This window comes from Delphinus delphis, chromosome 12, assembly GCF_949987515.2.
Source record: "Delphinus delphis chromosome 12, mDelDel1.2, whole genome shotgun sequence".
NCBI lineage: Eukaryota > Metazoa > Chordata > Mammalia > Artiodactyla > Delphinidae > Delphinus > Delphinus delphis.
In genome coordinates, this window is record NC_082694.2 from 35,969,071 (window position 1) to 35,989,245 (window position 20,175).

Below are 20,175 nucleotides of genomic sequence, written 5' to 3' on the forward strand. Positions count from 1 at the left end.
GTTCAGCCAGAGTTACTGAAAGAAATGGTTGGAGGTGGTCATTAATGTTAAATGCTATAGAGAGAGAGGCTCAGTCATGAGAGGAACTCAGAAATGTCCATTGGCTTGGCACTTAGGGGGCACTGGTGCTCTTTTCTGGGGGTGATCAATATAGTTTTTCTGCAGAAGCCAGAGGAAGTAGGTGGGACTAAAGCTGTGAAGGGTAAAGACAGAAGTAGCCACCAACATTCCTGCAACATTGAAGCAGGGAAGGATTGTTTCTTGTTTTATAAGTGAAGAGAGAGAACATTGAGTCTGTAATTTATTGACTGCAGGACGGAGCCAGTAGAGAGGGCAAGGCTGAGTGTATAGGAGAGGAAGAAATACCAGTCTGCAGTCATATTTAAGCTGTTTTACTCAGCCCCATTTTCTTGTCTGGAGTACCTATGCTGTAGGTTGAATGCCACCATTCTGTCCCAGTAGGAGTCACTGAGACTTTAAAAACCATCCTTCAGATGTCTATTTGGTTGGCTTGGGACCTAGATTTTTCTCCCTCTTTTTCACTAAAGACTCAAGATGGGAGCCTTTGAATAGAACATAAATGTATCTTCTAGATGCATTGATTTGCTGAAATGTCACTGGCAAAGTGTTGATAACCCATCACTAGATTTATGGGTTGATATGATTATGTCTTTGTTGATAGATTTAGAAACATACACTTCAGATGAACATATTCCTTTGGGACATATATATGTGTGTTTATGTGGTATTCTATGTATTAGAAGGAAAAGTGAGTTTTACACTGAGAGTTGATTTTTTTTTTCCCCTTGAGAAGCTCCATTAAGAAAAAAATGTTGAGTTTCAGAATAGAAACTGTTCCATTTTCTGATCTGCTACCTCATAGTAAGAAGTCCGTTGTAAGGTTAACTTTCTCAGAGAGAAGGCAAGGACACCAGTGAAAGGAAAAGGAAGGTTTAATTGCTCTGCAAAGGCCCAAACATGCTCTGAAAAGTAAAGATTTCAGGCTTAATGTGCATGGAACAAAAGGCCGTTGTGAACTGTGTACAAGAGTTGGTGAGAGTTTGTATTCTGCCCCTTTTTTCTGTGGGAGTTATTTCCTGTTGTTGACTAGAGTTCTTTATTTAGAACCACCTAGCTTCAGAATGCCTGCTAGCAAGCAGAAAAGTGTGTATTTAAAACATAGGCTTATTTCAAGACAATCTCTGAAAAAAAGTCACACTACCCGTGCACTGAGACAGCATCACATTCCCAAAGGTCAAGAGAGTGTGTGGGCTTTATTCCTATAACCCTGTATCGAGGGACACAAATAAGAGAGAAGCAGAATGCATTTGGCGTAGCAGTAAGTGGTCACCTGAACTCCAAGTGAAAGATAGTTCATGGGGAAAGTGTGTTTCCATTGTTTTTTAAAACAAAAGAAAACAAGATTTCACTTTTTAGTGTTAAATGCATTATTTGGTATGTTAAGGAAGTAACAGGAAGCCTTACATATTCTGTAAGGAAGTTTTTATCCTTTCTAGTCAGGTGAGAAATATACCCCCAAATACTGGCTTTAAACCAATTATTCTCTTATACCTGCCTTGTCAGCTGGGCTTCCTATTAAAAACTTTGGTTACGGTAGCATCGTCATTGAATTTTGCAGTCTATTATTAAGAGACAGAGAAGACGGACAATATATCAAATGAGTAAAAGGAATTAAGTTATTACTGAAATAATGGGGGATAAATAAATGCATGAAATATAAATATTACCCAATGCTTTATTAATAGATATTAGAAATTGTGGGAAAAAACCTTACGAAGTTCTACTTCATGGGAACCATATGGAAGAAAGGGAAAAAATGTATTTTTTTAATGTGATGAAATCTAAAACAATAAATTTAAATTGTTTATTACAACATATTTGTTTGCTTTACATGTTTTTAAAAAGAAATTAAACTTTATAGTGTCTCTCCCTGATTCCAGTATTCTCCTCCATTTACGAAAGTCAACCACTTTCCTGAATTTTTTTTTTTTTTTTTGGTACGCGGGCCTCTCACTGTTGTGGCCTCTCCCATTGGGGAGCACAGGCTCCAGACACGCAGGCTCAGCGGCCATGGCTCACAGGCCCAGCTGCTCCGCGGCATGTTGGATCTTCCCAGACCGGGGCACGAACCCACGTCCCCTGCATCAGCAGGCGGACTCTCAACCACTGCGCCACCAGGGAAGCCCTCCTGAATGTTTTTTGTCTGTAATGTTTTTATTCTATAATTGCATACGTCTGTATTGGTAAACAATATATAGTATTGTTTTGCATGTATTAAAATATTTTATATAAATGATATTATACTGTACATACTTTACAGCTTGCTTTATTTTACTCAGCATTGTGTTTTTGAGATTTAACCATGTTGATATTTGGTATCTTTAGTACTTCTTATCCACCGTAGTTTTCAAGTATATCAATTTATTCTCATCTTAATGAACATTAAGGTTATTTCTGATTTTTAGCTATGACAAGCAAAGCTACAATAAACACTCTTCTGTGTCTCCATGGGGAATAAAAACAAGAGTTTCTCTAGATTCTAGATTTAGCCCTTCTCATCCAGAATTCTTCCAGAGAATTAAACCCCAGTACCCTAAGGCATCTATTGTATGTAATGAATTATCTTCTGTCTAGAATGGTTCACGTGTTGGACTGGAGCTGGAGACTGATACCTGCTCCTAAGAGCCAGCGATTACGCCAATCTTTCTAATTCTTCAGTTCAGTTGGGAGGTTTGAAATCAGCCATGGTGGGTTATTTGCACCACAGAAATCAGCAAATTCTACAAATAAGGGCTTCTTTCCTTCTTTCCCCATTCCCCACCCACACACCAGCCAGTTGTTAAACATTTACCAGCACACCACTGGTTCTTACCTTTATACCACCCTTGGGAGATCTGAGGAAATAGTCACTTGAATTCTTTTCTGTAGGGCTTATTTTCTTACGGAACCCTAGCTGAGAAGGACTGCATGTATGTGGGCAGGTTGTGTGCATCTCCAACTCCACTAGATAATACCACATTATCTCCAAAATGGTCATTCTGATAGCCACGAACTAACCTTTTATAATTTGCATTTTTCTTATTGCTGATGAGATTGAGTATCTTTTCACGTATTTGTTGGATATTTGAGCTTCCTCTTTTACCCATTTTTCTGTTGGGTTTATATGACTTTTTAAAAATTGATTCAATTCTTTATTAATTCTGAATATTAATCCTTTGTTGATTATATGAATCACATATCACTCAACAGTCTTTAGCTTGCCTTTATCTTTATAGTATATTTTGTTTAATAGATGTTTAATTTTTAATATAATCAAAGTTATTGGTCTTTTTCTTTATAGTCTGTGCATTGGCTGTCTTGTTTTTTAATAATCAAAGTCTCGGCAGGAAACAGTATTCCACTCAAGTGACTCAACTAAAGAGACTTTAATGAAAAAGTACTTTTGACAGAGAGACAAAGGTTGAGGCATGGAAGACCAAGAACTGTAGGAAGCTGTTATTATCTTTAGGTCTAAAGGGGAAAGGGGAGGAAATGGTGTTGCTAGAATCTGTGAGAGTTGGCACCCTGGACAAGGGGCTGCCTGCAGAAGCTGTGGTCTTGGAGGGATGGGTGATGCTATAACAGGGGCCCAAAGCAGGAAGGAGCAGGGAAGAAATACCCCAGCCTCTCTTCGCTCTGACCCACTGGTCTCTTTCTGGTGCCTTCCTGTTGAAGAATCCAGCTGGAAGCTAGTTGGCAAAGAAGCGTAGTCCATAGGGGTCAACATTTCAAGGTACGGGGCAAAGCAGAGGCAAGTAGAGAATGAATCTTAGGAGACAGACAGAAATCACACATTCCTTATCCTGAGCCTATAAACATATTTTCCTATATTCTCTCCTAAAAGTTTTAATGTTTTGTTTCACATATTTAGATGTTAGTCCACCTGAAATGTATTTTTTCTAAAAATGTCAGGTACCTCATTTAATTTTATTTTTCCGTGCAGGTAACCGGGTGACCTTTAGTCATTTATTGAATAGCCTGTTCTTTCCCACTGATCTGTAACCTCACCTCTGTCATATTTTATGCTTCTGTATATGTGTGGGTCTGTTTCTGCACACTCGATTCTATTCTGCTGATCTATATATCCCTTGCCAGCACCACTCTGTTTTGATTACTAGAGCTTTATAATAAACCTTGATATCTGATGGGACACATCTCCCATCTTGTTCTTTAAACTTACTACAGCTATCTTTTGTCCTTTGCTATTCCAGATGATTTCTGGATTTGCTTTTAAAGTTCCATGGGTGGGGAGAGGGGAGCATTGGGATTTAAGTTGGAATCATATTTAATTTATTGATGAGTTGTGGGGAGAATTGATATTTATATAGTATTAAGTATTCTTGTCCCTAAATAGTGTATCTCCCCATTAATTCTGTTCTTTTCATCAGATGAACTTTTGGAAAGGTTTCTATTTTCTCACTTTTCATTTTTGGCTATAATGTGAAAATAGTAATTCTGGAGTCTTTATCTTTATAGCTGTTATTTTTTTTATCACTAAAACTAAGAGCATGTCTAACAGTTCTAAAGTGATAACAAATGAGGATTGATTAAAAATGAATGTCTGATTCATTGAAATTCTTTTCAACCTTTATAATTTGGGCTTTTTTTTTTTTTTTGCGGTACGTGGGTCTCTCACTGCTGTGGCCTCTCCCGTTGCGGAGCACAGGCTCCGGACGCGCAGGCTCAGCGGCCATGGCTCACGGGCCCAGCCGCTCCGGGGCATGCGGGATCTTCCCGGACCGGGGCACGAACCTGTGTCCCCTGCATCGGCAGGCGGACTCTCAACCACTGTGCCACCAGGGAAGCCCTATAATTTGGGCTTTAATAACTTAAAGGAAAGTAAAAGGAAATATAAATGGTGTTGAAATTACCAATACTACTCCCACAAAAGCTATTTATCAGCCGTCCCAGTATGGACTATGCTGTCTTCTGTGTAATGAGGCCAAATGAATCACTGTAGTCAAAGTCAGGGAATCTGGCACTTTTTAAATGAGTCTTTTAAATTTGATGTGACTCATATGTATGTTTTCTTTGAAAGGAATCATCTTTAGGGACAATTAAATACATGCATTGTTTGAGCAAACTCGAGTTTGTAGAGTGTACATTTATTTGTAACAGAACAGAACGGCAGTGGGCGTCTATGCTATAGATGATATTCTCGTGGTATTTGCTGCCATCCACTCTCCTTTCTAAATTTGGTGTTACAGATTCAACTTCTGTTTTTAAAAAGGGAAGTTACATATAGCTCATTCACACTATTATTTTCTCCTTAAAAGCCAGTTTCTCTGATGATTGCCCATTTAAGGAGTTTCATATACATACCTCAAACAAGACTTCTCTAAGAAAGCAGTTTTGAAACAAATATTACTCAGCAAGATAAAATCTTTTGTTCAATATTTAGAGCATGTTTAGGAAAACAATTGACTAGTTACACCAGTGTATCTAATGTAGCATTGGTGTTTATCTGAGATGTTTGCCTTAGTTTCTTCCTACTTGACTTTCACTCTGCATTTCTAAAATTTTAAATGTAAAATTTTTTTAATTGAAAAATACATATTTTTCAATTTAAAGCAAGTATTATTGGACAGTTGGATAATTTTGAAAAAGTCTTGTTTATTCTGGCAACAGGTCTTTAAAGAACAGTTCTGTGTTGGTGACTAAAAGAAAAGATAAAGTCTTACCTAAGTGTTACGTCTCCTCCGAAAACCAATAAAAATTCACAGTGGCAAAGAGCTGATTCATTTTTTGTTGTATGCGCTATTTCCATTTAAACTGTCCACATGTTTATTTTTAATGATACTTCATAGCCTGAACTTAGAGGTATTTCCTGGGCATCTATACACATTAAAGCTTTGACTTTTTTTAACTCCTCAAAGTAGAATTTCTACAGCTGAGACTTCAAAAAGTGGTTTAAATACGTTATTTACATTCCCGAAATCACCATACTTCTCTTAAATGACCTCTTTACTCACAGGTGATTTAAAGGTACACAATCTTAGATCGTTTCTACAATAGATATGAGAATGTGTATCACAGAAAATAGGATGTGAAGTTGGTTTTATATTCTTCTAAACTCCTCCGTGAAGGCAGTCCCCATTGTAGTCACCTTTTCATAGACTCTTAGTTCTGGGAAGGGGCTACAGAAACCCCTGAGCCCTAGTGCCTCATTTTGTGGGTTGTGGATGCGGGTCCCATGATGTCAAGGCCCTGATTCAGCTTCACTGCTGACTGGCTGAGGAACTAGACCCAAGATCTTCTGACCAACCACCTGTGTTCTTTTCACCGGAACCAGTGATTATCCTAAATCTGTGACATAGCAGATTAAGAAACTAAAAAGTCAATGATTAATCATAGCTAAGAGATTTATTTGTACAAGATCTTCAAACTCCTACTCCAGGACTCTTCCTCTCACCAGGCTGGTTCCCAGGGACAAGGATGGTCTGGAGGCTGCATGATTTCTAACATTCATTGAAGTTTCCTAGGGAAGGCCGGAGTGCTGAGTACCTTGAGAAGAGTGTAAACTGCTCAAGAAGGGAGAATGGTTTATAGACAGGAAGTACAGGGTCAACCTGCAGAGGCCACCAGGAGAGTAGTGCCGTGTGGGGAACTGGGGACAAGGAGAGAGGTTTCTGAGAAGCACCCACCAAGTCTTGGCAGAGTGGCATCTGGCAGGAAGGGAGCACTGGAGTTGTCACCAGCCAAGGCGTTCGCTTTCCAGCTGAGAGAGGATGAAAGCAAGAGCTGGAGTCTCTAAGGAGGGCCGCTTCGAAGTGGACCTCACCATTTATCTGAGGATTTTACCGGAAAATAGTGGCAAATGAAGTAGGGAGGAGGCTCATGCTCAACAGATGCCATCTCCTCTAGAAATGGTTAGAAGGGACTAATCAAAAATGCCAGAAAAAAGAAAATGGTTTTAAGAGCATTTTCTTCCAATGTTATCATTAAGATTTTCTTCCAAATGAGGATTTAAATACTATCAGATTTTTAAGAGAGAAAAAGGCATGTATTGCTAACAGAAAAATGACCCTCTCCCAGAACATAAGGGGCAGTCATTGCAAAGCAGTCCAATAACAAGGAGGGAAGCTTTGCAAGAGCAGCCCCTCACCGGAGTTGAAGCTCTCTTCTTGTGAAGCGTGACTTCAGGGAGAGGCAGGAAAAAACCTGACACACGTAGGGCGAAGAGATGGAGAAGAATCTGCAGTAGTAGAGAAGTTAACTGGCTCCTTTGGTACCGTGACGTTTTAACTTGCTAGTGGCTGAAAAGTACTGAACCTGTCCATGCCATCTTTGTGAGAGTGTTTAGTTTAACAAATCATCGTATCCTGTATCAACTCTTTGATAATCAGTTAGGTGATGTGAGACGTCCAGACTTTATTTTGAAGATTTATTAATAGATTTCAGTGATCAGTGAATGGGAAGTCCACATTCAGTTAGGATCTCTGTATTTTCCACGAAAAGATTATTTAGCCCAGCTGGCTGTATATAATGTGTTTAATAACTGAAACGTTTATTGAGGGGGTAGGGGCATAAGACCAATATTTCCAAGGTATATAGATGGATGATTATTACCAGTATTTCATGTGGAACTTGAAAGGTAAAATGTAATAAAGGAGAAAGAATGAGCTTGAAAACTGTCCTAAAGTCTTTCTCAGTTTATGTAGACAGCTTGTCCTTGTGTCAGTTCTTTGGTGCATACTAATTAAGTGCTAAAAGTGGCCTTCAGTTAGTGCAGTAGTCTGGTTGTTTGCAAGATGTGAGGGCACAGAAACTTTCAAGAGAAGCAGTGAAGTGCAAACTAGTACCCAGAACTACAAAGCAATGTTGAGAAGTACCGCTCTGAAATTAAACTCATGAATATTTTTAAAAATTACCATCACAGTTCTATACTTACAAAAGCAATATTTCTTTTCTCCCTAAACAGGTATGTTCCTGATAGTTAAATGTGGATGACTGGCCTAATTTTTTGTATGTGAAAGTGAGAGGGAGAAGCTCCTAACTCTAAATCCTGAGGGTAGGATTATTGTAAATGGACTTCTAAATGTTCCAGAGAGTGAAAGTGTGAAAACCACACTTACGTGTTCACTAAGCACTTCTTGTTCATTTGCTAGGAATAAACTATATATATATATGTATGTGTATGTGTATATATATATATATATATGTGTGTGTGTGTGTGTATGTGTGTGTGTGTGTATACACACATACTTTTTTTTTTTTTAATCATGCATACTGAAGGGAGTTGACTTCAAAAGCTCAAGGAGGGGGCTTCCCTGGTGGTGCAGTGGTTGAGAGTCCGCCTGCCGATGCAGGGGACATGGGTTCGTGCCCCGGTGCGGGAGGATCCCACATGCTGCGGAGCGGCTGGGCCCGTGAGCCATGGCTGCTGAGCCTGCGCATCCGGAGCCTGTGCTCCGCAATTGGAGAGGCCACAACAGTGAGAGGCCCGCGTACCGCAAAAAAAAAAAAAAAAAGCTCAAGGAGGGCCTTTCCTTAGCCTCATGGTGTTGGATTCCTAGGACCAGGCAGAAATGGCTCTGCTGGCCTGTGGGGGACTTGGCCCCAGGGGAGGGGGCCATGAACCACCTGGTGTGGGACTACATCAGCAGCTGTTGAAGCTGCCACTTCATCCTTTGACTTCTTGGTACAAGATGCCAGAATCTAGAAGTGGGGGAAGTGGGACTTATATATAACATGTGCACTGATAAGACATTTACCTTCAAAAGTGTGGAAAGGTGAAAAACATTTTCCCCCATAACTTAGATTGCTTTCCTAAGAACTCAAACCTTTACTGAGCACACACAGAATACGTACTTTAGCAGAATCAAGCGTCCACTCTGAAGACTTAAAAATTGTCTCTTTGATCTTAGTTCTTTTGGTAATTCATTTGCTAGAAAATATCCAAGCGTCACAAAAATTGTGCAAGTCTAACTTGCTGCTCACTTCAATTCATGAATAACAGTTTCAATTTATTTTAATTTCAACAGAGCCTCTGGCCTCTGCTACAGAGATATCACAGGAAGAGATTACTGCAGCTTCTATTTCAATGGCTTCTCCTTAAACTGAGCGCTGAAAGTATAAGTGAGTGGGTTGTTAGGAAACTGTTGGTAGTTAGTGTCCTCTCTGAAAGGCAGAACTCTAGAAATGAAAAATATCTTGGCTTCATGGCAAAATGTTTGAATATTATGCCACCCAGGCACAAACTGAACAGGACTTGCTGAGGGCCCTGAGCACTACTTCCACGATGTGTAATTTGGAATGCCACTGTAATGAAACCTTCCAAAGATATCCACAAATAATTAGCTTCTGGCATTGGTTATACTTAAAGAAAAACCTGTGTAACCTTTTAATTATACTGAGGGGCCAGTAAAAACCTTTTTCATTCCCTTGAAAGATAAAACAAGAAACATTGTTCCGTCTACCAACATTTTAGCCCAGGTTTAATTTCAATAAGATCATCGATTTGATTGATAACAAATCATTACTGAACAGTTCCAATAGGTGTAAACTTGTCTTGATGTTAACAACTTATAATCACCTTTTTTTTTTTTTTTTTTTTTTTTTTGTGCGGTACGCGGGCCTCTCACAGGCTCCGGACAAGCAGACTCAGCGGCCATGGCTCACGGGCCCAGCCGCTCCACGGCATTTGGGATCTTCCCGGACCGGGGCACGAACCCATGTCCCCTGCATCGGCAGGTGGACCCTCAACCACTGAGCCACCAGGGAAGCCCTATAATCACCTTTATGTTAGGTCTTAAAGCTTTATTATCCTTAAACATAACTAGTATAGTGGACTATTAAGCTCCAAAGAGATCTGAGACGATATTGATTGGGGTGGCAGCCAGTTTTAAGGTGCCTGAATTACTTTTTGTAACATCTTTACACTGAACGCGCATGTAATTTTTAAAATAATCATTAATTTTCTAGGGGAGCTCTCCTTTCCTAGGGCTTTAAAATTCGCACCATACACACAACCTCTCCCAACTAGTATAAATTTACCTGCTAAATGTAAGTAGTTCAAGAAAGGAGAGAGAAAAGACTAGCAATGTGAAACTGCGCCTCGGTATCCCCTGCGTATCCAAGCCTGGCTTGCCTACCTGCGTGGGCTCTGCCAGGGTAGGCGGCCGGCTGCCGGGTCTGCACCACGGCCGCGGCCTGCCACGAAGGATGCAACTCGGTTCCGTCCTGTTCCGAAGGTACTCTTGACTTGGTGACCCATTTCAAGTGTTGGGCTGAGGCCACTGCACGCAAAGGGAATTTTCTGTCCCCAGCTCCAGCTGGAGCCCCCACCCATCCTGTCATTCGGACGTCTCTGCGGGCCACTCGTGCGTCCTGAGACCGGGGCATCGGAGAGGGTCTCAGCTGCGGGAGCGCCGCCCCCGCCCTCCCGGAACGCCTGTCTCGAAAGCTCCGCTGGCAGCGTGAACGCCGCGCCTTGGGGTCTGATTTTCTCTCCCCCCATTTCCCCCCGGGACCCTGCCTGCCCGGCTAACCGGCCCCAAGTTGCAGAATAGCTCAGATGCTTGTCATATTTGCGGTCGCGCGACTCAGCGGGCTGTGCGCGCGCGGCTCTCGCCGCCGCCTTTGTCACTAGCGGCTCCGTCATTTGCATGAGTGGTGTGAGGGGATTCTTGGTGGTTAGTTGTGGTCCCCTGGCCGGAGTGTCTCTTTTCTTCTCCCCTGCTCCTTAAGCCTTCCCTTAAGAGAAAATCAAGGACGCCCCGGCTGGGAAGGGAGCCGTGGGCGGCGCTGCCACCCGGCGTCTCGCGTGCTCCGCCTGCCCCTTCCTGCTCCTGGGGCGGCCGGGGCCCCGCTAGGCATTTATCGCGCCTCCCGGGACCTCCGGGGGAGGGGGCGGGGCCCGGCAAGAGGCGGGGCCTGGTGGCCGAGGGGCGGGGCGGGCCGAGGGGCGGGGCCTGCTGAGCCCAGGGCCCGGAGCTCGCGGGAGGCTCGCTGGCCGCACGTCACTCCTGCACAGCGAGTGCTGGAGCACTAGCTGCCGCTAGCTCGGTCAGGGCGCCCCCTCCGCCCGCCTCCCGCTTCCTCCTCCGCTGCCTGCCGCCGCCGCCTCCTCCTCCTCCACCATTGTATAATGCTCCGAGCGCGCAGGCAGAGGACGGCGGAGTCTTAGCTTCGGTCTCGCCTCCAGCCCGCTCCTCGGAGCCACCCTCGGGCCCCCGGAGCGGGGGATTCCGCATGGAGCGGGAGTAGCTTGAGGAGTGGGCAGAAACCCCTCCTGATGTGTTAGTTCCCAGGTGGAGCTGCATGTGGTAAGTTCTCCCGGCGCCGGGTTGGAGGGGATTCTTGGATGCGCTGGGCTCCCGGTGGGTGGGGGCGGCGTTGGGACCTCGCCAGGGCCGGCTGAGCCGGGAGGGCGGAGGAGGGGCCCGGGCGGCCGCGAGGGTCGTGGGCGCCTCGGCGGGAGGGACCTGGGCTGGAGCAGGTACCGGGAGGAGCGCTCCCTCCGGCTGCTTCCCTGCCCCGCTCCCTTGGACCCCCGGGGCCAGCGCCGGGGACCCCCAGCGTTCGCGGGCAGATCTGCTGGGGGAAGGGCAGGGGACGGGCAGTCACGGACCGGGGTCAGGAGGGGGTCGGGAGCTAACCAGAACCCAGCGGTGGGGCGGAGGGAGCTTGGAGCTGTCGCTTTTACAGCTGGGATATGTGTGCGTGTTGTGGCGGTTGTGTTGTTGTGAACGTGCGAGACTTTTTTTTTTTTAAGGCTCGTATTGCTGGCGCGAAGGCTGCTTCACTCTTGAGTTCTGTGGCCGGGTTTGCATCCAACTTGCTTTAGTGTGTTTCTGTTAGTTTCCCTGTGTTTTAGCTTAAAAACGTACCTCTCCACCCTCTTTTCGCCCGTGCCCAAGTGAATTGATTTTGAATGTGTCTGTATGTTAAACTTGATGTCTCATTGGTTTTTAAGTTAGAAATCTACAAGTCATCTTGGTCGTGACCGCCTATGACTGAAAGGGAGGGGGCTGAGGGGAGCCAGCTGTCCCAAGCCCTGGACTTTGTACCATTAAGACAGGGTGCCGTCAGAGGGCCACTGCGTCGAGAGAAAGATCATAAATTGTTTTTTTTCCCCCTTGGCCACGAGTTATCTTACTTTTAGCAGAAGTAATAGTAATAGATTGAGATTAGAGTTCTGTGTTTATCCTTAAATTTCTCAAAAAGATTAGAAATAATTTGTTTTAGAATAACTTTTTGCTTTCAAGCTGGTTAATTTCAGGATGTTTCAGGAGGTGGAAAGGAAGTTTTTACAGGCACTGAGTGGGGAAGGACAATCATCAGGGCGAGACATCCAGCCTCAGACCATACTAGTTTTAATTTTAATTAAGTTGGGCAGCCTCATTTGGTCTTAAGGAAGACAGTATATGTTTTCAAGCTTTGTTCATGAAATATACTGTTTGATTTCCCAATATATGTTAAGAAATGTCCATAATGTGTGTAAAGAGCCTAGAAGTTGTAGTAGCCAATAGGATCCCTGAGGCCTTAAGTGTTCAAAGTAGCCTTTTATAATTAGGGACTAGTCTCTGACAAGAGTGAAGTGGGCTCTTGGCTGCACTCAACCCCTGGAGGACAGTCCACCTGATTGCCTCTGGGTTGTTTTGCTGATGGGGGGGGGTAGTTGTTCAGCTACTCAGAAGGCGTATCTCACCCCTAGAGTTCCTCCCAGTCCTCCCCCTTTTTATAGCTGTCTATTCTGATTTGAGTGTAGTAGGGTGTGCTCTGAGGATGAAAATACCCATCCTCAGATCCCTGCTTCTGGCACGAGCAAGAAGAGCTCGTTCATGCATCTCCGCTTTCCTGTTCATTTTAGCAATTTCTTCGTGGAAAAACGACAAAAAGAGAGATAAATGTTAGAAATTTTCCTTTAGCTTTATTGATTTACTTGGAAATATCATATGTTAATGTAAAGTTGTCTATGTTGTTCATCAGGTTTGGAGCCCTTTAACATAATTTTTATTTCTTTCCTCTCCCCTAATTAAAATGTGCATAACCATGTTGCTGTCAGGTGAGAAATCTTATGAAATGGATTTGACAGCCTTTCTTTTTCTTAAACATTCAGCTCTGTTCCTTGTGTTTTTACAATAGGTGGGAGAGAAGACTCACATTTTATAATACCAACCAAGTGTACGACACGAGTGTCCTAGGGAACAGTTTTATTGTCAGGCGAGTGTCACAGCTTCTTAGGTAACAGCTGCTCCGGCCTGTTTCCCTTAAAAAAATTAGAAAGGGGTACTAACTCAGATTTAGAAAACCTTTAGACTTCTATTTGCTGAATTGTCCCCTTGAAAGCTTTTTCATTTAATTGAGAAGCTGAAATACAAATTTTACCCATTTGCCATGCATTGAATTATTAATAATGAGATACTTAGTATATATTTTGATATTTTAAAACTCAAATTTGTGTAGCAGCTGATAGCTTTTGGCATATGCTATTTTAAACAGTGTTCCAATGACAGAATAAAAGTTACAATGCTACTTAGAAAGGCGCACACACACAAAACAGATAAAAAACATATAAGGGGAGGTTGAAGATATATACATATATACAGACATACAAATACATAAAGATTTTTTTCTGTCAAAAATTAAACTGACAGAAAATAATAAATAAAAATAAAAGCATACTTCAAATTATCAGTAGCAAATTATACTAAAAGTTTGCCCTTGGTCAAAATATTTTACACTTTAGCTATTTAAGAAAGTTAAAAGTTACAACAGAAACCCTTAGAGGTTTCTTTTGCTGTGGTTCCTTGTTAGAGAACACTAGTAAAAGCATGCAGCTTTATTTTATATTTTGTTTATATCAATAAAAAACAAGACGACTTTGTCAATATTACAACAGAGATTTTTAAAATGTATAGGTAAATATGGCATTTAGGAGTGTGAACTTTAATTCACTTGTAGAACTTCTTAAAATTTTGTTGCTATAGAAATTTCATATTTACTGTTACGGCCTATCCTATAGGAGATAGCTGCAGTTGCAGTAGTTTCTTGCCAAAGACAGAGGGAGAGGGGGCAGAGAGACGAGAGAGAGGTGTCTCTGATTGCTGAGTGCAAAGATCAGGTGTATGCTCAAGGCACCAGAGGGCAAGCTCCAGTTTTAAGTTAAAATGGCCTTGAAATAAGGGTAACAGCTACTTTCATAGGTCTTTCCATTAATCAACACTGACCAGCAGAACACGAACATCTAAAAATGCAGTGGCCACTGCATATGCACATATCATATATTTTCTACTGACTGTTAATAATTATTCCTTAAACAGTTGACCGAAACCCCCAAGCTAGGACTCCTGCTTAAGAAATGGCTGGATATTTAATTTAGTTTCAATATTCCTGAAGGAAAGAGCAACTAACCAAAGTTAGCGTATCTTTTAAACGAAATTATTGTCTCCAGTGGCTAGTGCGGTTGGTGTTAAAGGCAAACTTGTGCCCTCCGTGCAGATGCTGGGAAACCCTGTGAGCAGCACTGTCCCCTGGAGCGCCCATCACTCATTGTGTGGAGCAGTGTCTTTCTCCATGAGCACTGTGTGGCAGTTCATTCTTTGTATGAATCTGTGAATGGCATATGTCAGGCCAATAAGACGACATTCCTATTCTGGGTAATAAATAGATGCCTTGTTTTTTTTTTTTTTTTTCCTTGAAGATCATGAGACAAACAAAAACATGCTTGGCTGTCTAAAAATTTTCTTTGAAATACAAATAAAAATTTCAAAATAAAAACATCGCAATATCTTTGGAAACATATGATTCCTAATAGGACAAAACAGATGCTTATCATTTAAACAAGCACCACATAGAGACAATGAAAACTCCCTTTTGGAAGGAAATTCTGCTGTCTTTGTGGTCTGAAGGCTGCTGAAGCTGGAAAGCCTCCTTCGTCTCCTCTCAAGATCTCCCGTCCCTCCTCTCAACTTAATTGGGAATCCCTGCCAGGATTCACTGAAGCAAACCCCACAATTTGATGTATCTATCTTAGCAACCTGGGAACACAGAAGCTGTATTCCGCACCAACTGCAGCTTTCAGTTCAGAATGGAGTCAGCATCTGCTCTCTTGTCTGGCCTCCTCTTACACTTGCACGCCGTGTGTCCAGAGCTGGCCCTGCCCCTGAGCAGGGACGGCAGAGGAGGGCTGAGTGTGCCCGTTCGGCGCCGCCCCGAGTGGAGTGAGCAATGCGGATGCGCGGGGTGGGGGCCGGAGGGAGGAGAGTGGAGGACAGCTCTGGAGCCGACCGTGCAGCTGCTACAGCAGGTCTGACTAGTTTTAGGTGCCCAAAGGCAGCTTTGTTTCTCCAGTAACTCCAGGTAGCAGCAAACCTCAGCTCTTAAAACGAATTCATGTCTGAATTACTATCTTTCTGTCCCTTTGCAAAAACCTGTAGCTTTGCAGAGTTGCTATTTAATTCTAAGCTTTTTTTCCTTTAAAAACCTTCATAGGTGGTTAACTGAAAGCAAGACGATAAACCAGGCATTTTTGTGCTTCTAAGGAGTTTCATGTAGAATAGTGAAGGGGAAGGAATTCTGGCTCTTCAGGACACACACACACACACACACACACACACACACACACACACACACTCATTCACTCGTGTTTCTAGCTGTCTGTGTGAACCTGTTGAACAAAAGTAAAAAGTATTACTTGATCATGCCATGGTAAGAAAATTAAATAATGAAGCGTTACTTGCTGCAAATCAACCTTTAGCCCCTTGCTCTGCTCTCCTGGCTGACTGCTTATCATTCCACGCCAGCCGCAGCTCCCGGGCTTCAGGCAGGCCTGCTGGAGTACCCCACCCTGGTGTTTAGAAGTGTTGAGTTAAACTCTGGGAATCTGAAAGTCCCAAGGTCATCTCTGCACCAGAACAGGTTTGCATAAAATTCTAGCCACACCAATGAGATAACGAGGTGGTGACTGTTTTAATCTGATCCTCCCTTAGTGGTTACCCATTTTACAATAATACATGATACAGATTTGCTTTTCAGATTTCTTTCCCTTTTTGAGGAGGGAATCTCCATGTATGTGTGTACTTCTCTGTCTTCTCTGCTGTCGTAGAAAACCCACCTGGCAGAGGAATTTGAGCACCATGCGTGGTCCGTAGCTGATGAGGAAATTTTTGCGTTGCCTCTGTGCTTGTCACAAACCTGGTGATGGTCTTTTCTGAACAGTTTTTTAAACAGACTGCTTTTAAAAATATTTTTATTATGGCCGGAAATATAAAATAAAATAGATTTTACCTGGTGTTGGTTGTTAGCTGTCTAACAGTAGCTGGTTAACAAATTCAAAGCGAGGATTCCTCAAGTGGCATCTGCCTTCTTGCTTCTGAAGCCCCTAAAGATAGGCAGGATGTTCAGGGGTGGCAGTGGGGTGGGTTGGAGGCAGGTCTCCTTAAAGGGCCTTGAAGATCATAGAAGTTGAAGTTCTGACAGGTAGTTTCCTTAGAAAATAAATATTTATTACATTCAGTGTGGTGCTCTGATTAATTTTATTGTATTTGACTAAATGACTTTGTGTAAATAAAGTTCTGTGGGTCATTAATTATCAATACCCAGAAGTCCTTGGGAAGAAATACTTTTATCTCAAAATAGCCCCAAAATAATTATTTAAAAAAATGAATGGCTGCCATCTTTACTAAGTATCATTCACTGCTCTCAAGCATCGTTTGTATCCTCATTTCCTTTTTCTACTTTGTGAATTATTCAAGTATATGATATAAAGTTTAAATTGTCTTTGTAAAACCTTAACAGGAGCCTGCCTAGTTCTTAGAATTAACTAAAGTAAACATTCTGAATATGTACGTTGCTTATATGAAACAGATATTTACATAGTAGAATAGTTATCTCCTCCCCTTTACGCATCTCTTAAGTATATGTCTTTTATCATGTACCTTAAATTTTTATACCCATATGTCATATTGTAAAAATGTGATAGTTTTCTTTTAAGGAATCCAGATTTAGACCATACAGTACAGTGTTTAGATTTACTCAGTGAGTAAATAAGTAAATAAAGAATATTTATCTGGTTTTCCTCTTTAGATTGCATGTGAAAGTTAAAAGAAATATGTTCTGTATTTGTGAGGAATATAAAGCATGTCTTCTTTTAAGTGATTTTTCACAGTAATAAAGCATCCCCAATTTGAAAACAAAGATGATTAAAAACTAATAATAACCTGTAAGAAACACTTTCATAAAAACACTTTCCGACATAGCATACTTCGTTTTTGTTAGTTTTATTCAGTGGCAAGTTAGTTGGCTAACAAAACCTAGATGGTGATCTTTTGTTTTAATTAAGATGCAATTTTATTTTTCACAGATTTGTTCTAGAAAATTATATTTACCTGTTTTAGTATGACTGTTTTATGTATCTGAGAGCGCTCTTTAAAACAACAACAGAAAACCAAAACACTGCCACATACTTTCGGCAAAGCATTGGGTTTCTACCCTAAGCTTTTCCCCTCTGACCTTGTATATGAAGGGTCTCTAGTGTGAGAGGAAAAACAAGGTATCTTTGGAGAAAAGATGGTACAGGAGGGTTGACACCAGAATCCCATGCAGGCAATTACAAGTACTGGAGAAAAAAATATTTTCATTATGCATGGGAATGGGGGTGGGGTGAGGCTGGCTAGCCTTTACTGGCACATAATCTTAAGGGAAAGAAATTAAAATCTAAGAATTCCTTCCCTTAATGCTAATGAGGCTTTAGATTCAGCATGCTAAAGATGTGTTCCTGACACCAAATTAGTGTGGACTAGCATCATAATTTTAATGACTACAATAATATATTATTTATAAAAATAACATAATAATAGTTCATGTTTGCCAAGTTTCATATGGAAGGATTGGTGGTAATAGTTGGTGTCTTATGAACACTGTTATTGAACATACAATATCGTAGAACTTCAACTTGTAATTTGAATAGGAAGAATTCAAGCAAGTTATACAATCAACTTGCTTCATTATCTCTTTAAGGTTACCTGAGTTACACTTTACGATTAAACGGCTCCTCCCCAATATTCTTTATGAAGTTTTCCCAAATAACTGCCTGAAGCCATTTCTGTTCAGTGTGGAGGTAATTTCCTGTTATTAAGAAGCAATAGGATTATTGAAGGCTTTTCTATCCTAGTAAAATTCCTACTGCTAACCTTGAGAATCACCTTAGGATGCCCCCACTGGAAATTCTGAACTGCTGGCTTCTCCCAGTCCACATCTTATCAACTCGGGTTGTATGTTTGTTGTTGTGTGTTTGTTCTCACTTCAGGAGTCCTCCATGGATTTTTTAACCATGGTTTTGGAAACATCAGTGTTACTTATATACAGACAACAACCTTTTTTACATGTAGTATTTCCAGATTTTGAACCATAGCATAAAATAATTTAGTTTGGTCTTTGCGGGGCTCTTGGCTTGCTTAGCAGTGTCCTATGGAGACCTGAATTTGGGAACAATCTTGGAAATGTGCATGCTTTGAGAGATCTCTAGTTAGAAATTGCAGTGAATAACCAGACTTCAGGAGTGCCTGTTACTCTGCTGCGCCCCCTCGTGGTTAGATGTGATATGCTCTTTCAAAGCTTAAGAGGAGTCTCCACTTGTACTGGGCGTGCTTGTTTACATAGAGCATTTATAGCTTTCTTCTATGTAAAATAACCTATCAAGTTAATATAATAGTTCTCGCTAAGGGTGTAAATAGTTTATCGTGCTTATTTGATTTTTTACTTTGTAGAATTTTAAAAGTATGTATTGGTGTGTGTGGGGGTTGTGTGTGTGTGTGTTTTACCTTTTTCTTATGGAAAATTCCCAACACACTCAAACTTTAAAGAGAAGAGTACAATGCATCCCTTGTGCTTATCACCCGGCTTCAACAGTTATCAACATTTTGTCAGTTTTGTTTCATCTTCACGGCCGTTTTCTTCTAGAACATTTTAAAGCAAATTCCAGGCATCGTATCATGTTATGTTTTTGTTAAACTTAAGTTTAGAAACTGTATAATTCGGCTCAATCTTTTACTTTAGGTGTGCAGTGCTTTTAGCCAGAATTGTTAGGTAAAATAAGAGAATTGTTGGCATTCTCAGTATCTTTGGAAGAGGTGACTGGTGTCCCTAGCTTCCTAAGAGTTAGGTTTAAAACCTAAAATTCCCAGCTGGCGGAGGAACCAGTAAGACAGGATATTAGAAACATTTTCTAGTACTTAACAGTTACATTCTAAAAAGCCCATGTTTCTTTCCAGATGTTTATTAACAAGGCTGTAATTTATTCCAAAGAAATACTCATTTGAAACACTCTCTCCCAGAATTTGCCTACTAAATGAAATTAGTTGTCAACATTTTTAAACGTCCTTTTCTTTTTCCAAGAGAAAATATGATGTTTGACAAACCAGCAGCGTCAGAAACCGTCTTCAATTTAATAGAAGTGTGTAAAAATCCTGAGAGGGAAAGCTGGAGTTTCTTAAAATGTAGACTTGAGGAAGACATCCCCAAACCGTAAAAGTTGTTGTTTTAATTGACTTCGAGGTTGCCTTCCTGGCTTAATTTATGTTTGTCTCCCAGGCTTTAAGACGCTGTCAAGAAAGCAAGGAGGATTGTTCGCGGCGCCCCGGGTCCAAGTGCAGAGCCTGATCGCGGCTACGCGGCCGTGCAGTGCCTGCGGCCGAGCCCGTGTCCCCCGCGCCGCCCGGAGAGCCCGGGGAGGCGCCGCGGCAAACAGTGGTGTCGGGTTACAGCTTCGGAGCCGCGGCGAGCGCGCCTAACTGGCTTGATCTAGTGACTGGCTTCATAATTACATTGCTGATTTGTTAGGGAAGGCTTTGTCTTACTTACCAATTAGCATGGATGTTACTGCAGGGACCTCATCCTGGATGAGCTTGGGTTTAAAAAAAAAAAAAAAAGCTTCCCTGATCCGGGCAGCTTTAGGTGTTCAGTTACTAACCCTCCCTTGTCTTCTGGGAGTCCTCACCCTGTCTGTAAACACGCAGAGGCTTTCTCCCTGTTGGAATTTTTTTGTTTATTTTATTTTACTTTGGCTGCGTTGCGTCTTCGTTGCCGTAGTTGCGGCGAGTGGAGGCTACTCTTGGTTGCGGTGCGCGGGCTTCTCATTGCGGTGGCTTCTCTTGTTGCGGAGCACGGGCT

At 41.9% G+C, this 20,175-nt stretch overlaps 1 protein-coding gene across 4 annotated transcripts in view; it reads left to right on the top strand.

Moving 5' to 3' along the window:
* SERTAD2 (SERTA domain containing 2) overlaps positions 1–20,175 on the top strand; it is a 113,203-nt gene that overhangs the window by 80,066 nt on the left and 12,962 nt on the right. For 2 of the 4 annotated variants that reach the window (XR_009521435.1, XM_060026488.1), the window contains exon 1: positions 11,042–11,327. The exons of 1 other annotated variant lie outside the window; for it this stretch is intronic. The gene's annotated coding sequence lies outside the window, so the exon portion shown is untranslated. Of the gene's footprint in view, positions 1–11,041; positions 11,328–14,505; positions 14,633–20,175 lie in introns of those variants that run through there. One more of the 4 variants, XR_009521436.1, reaches the window with a different exon arrangement.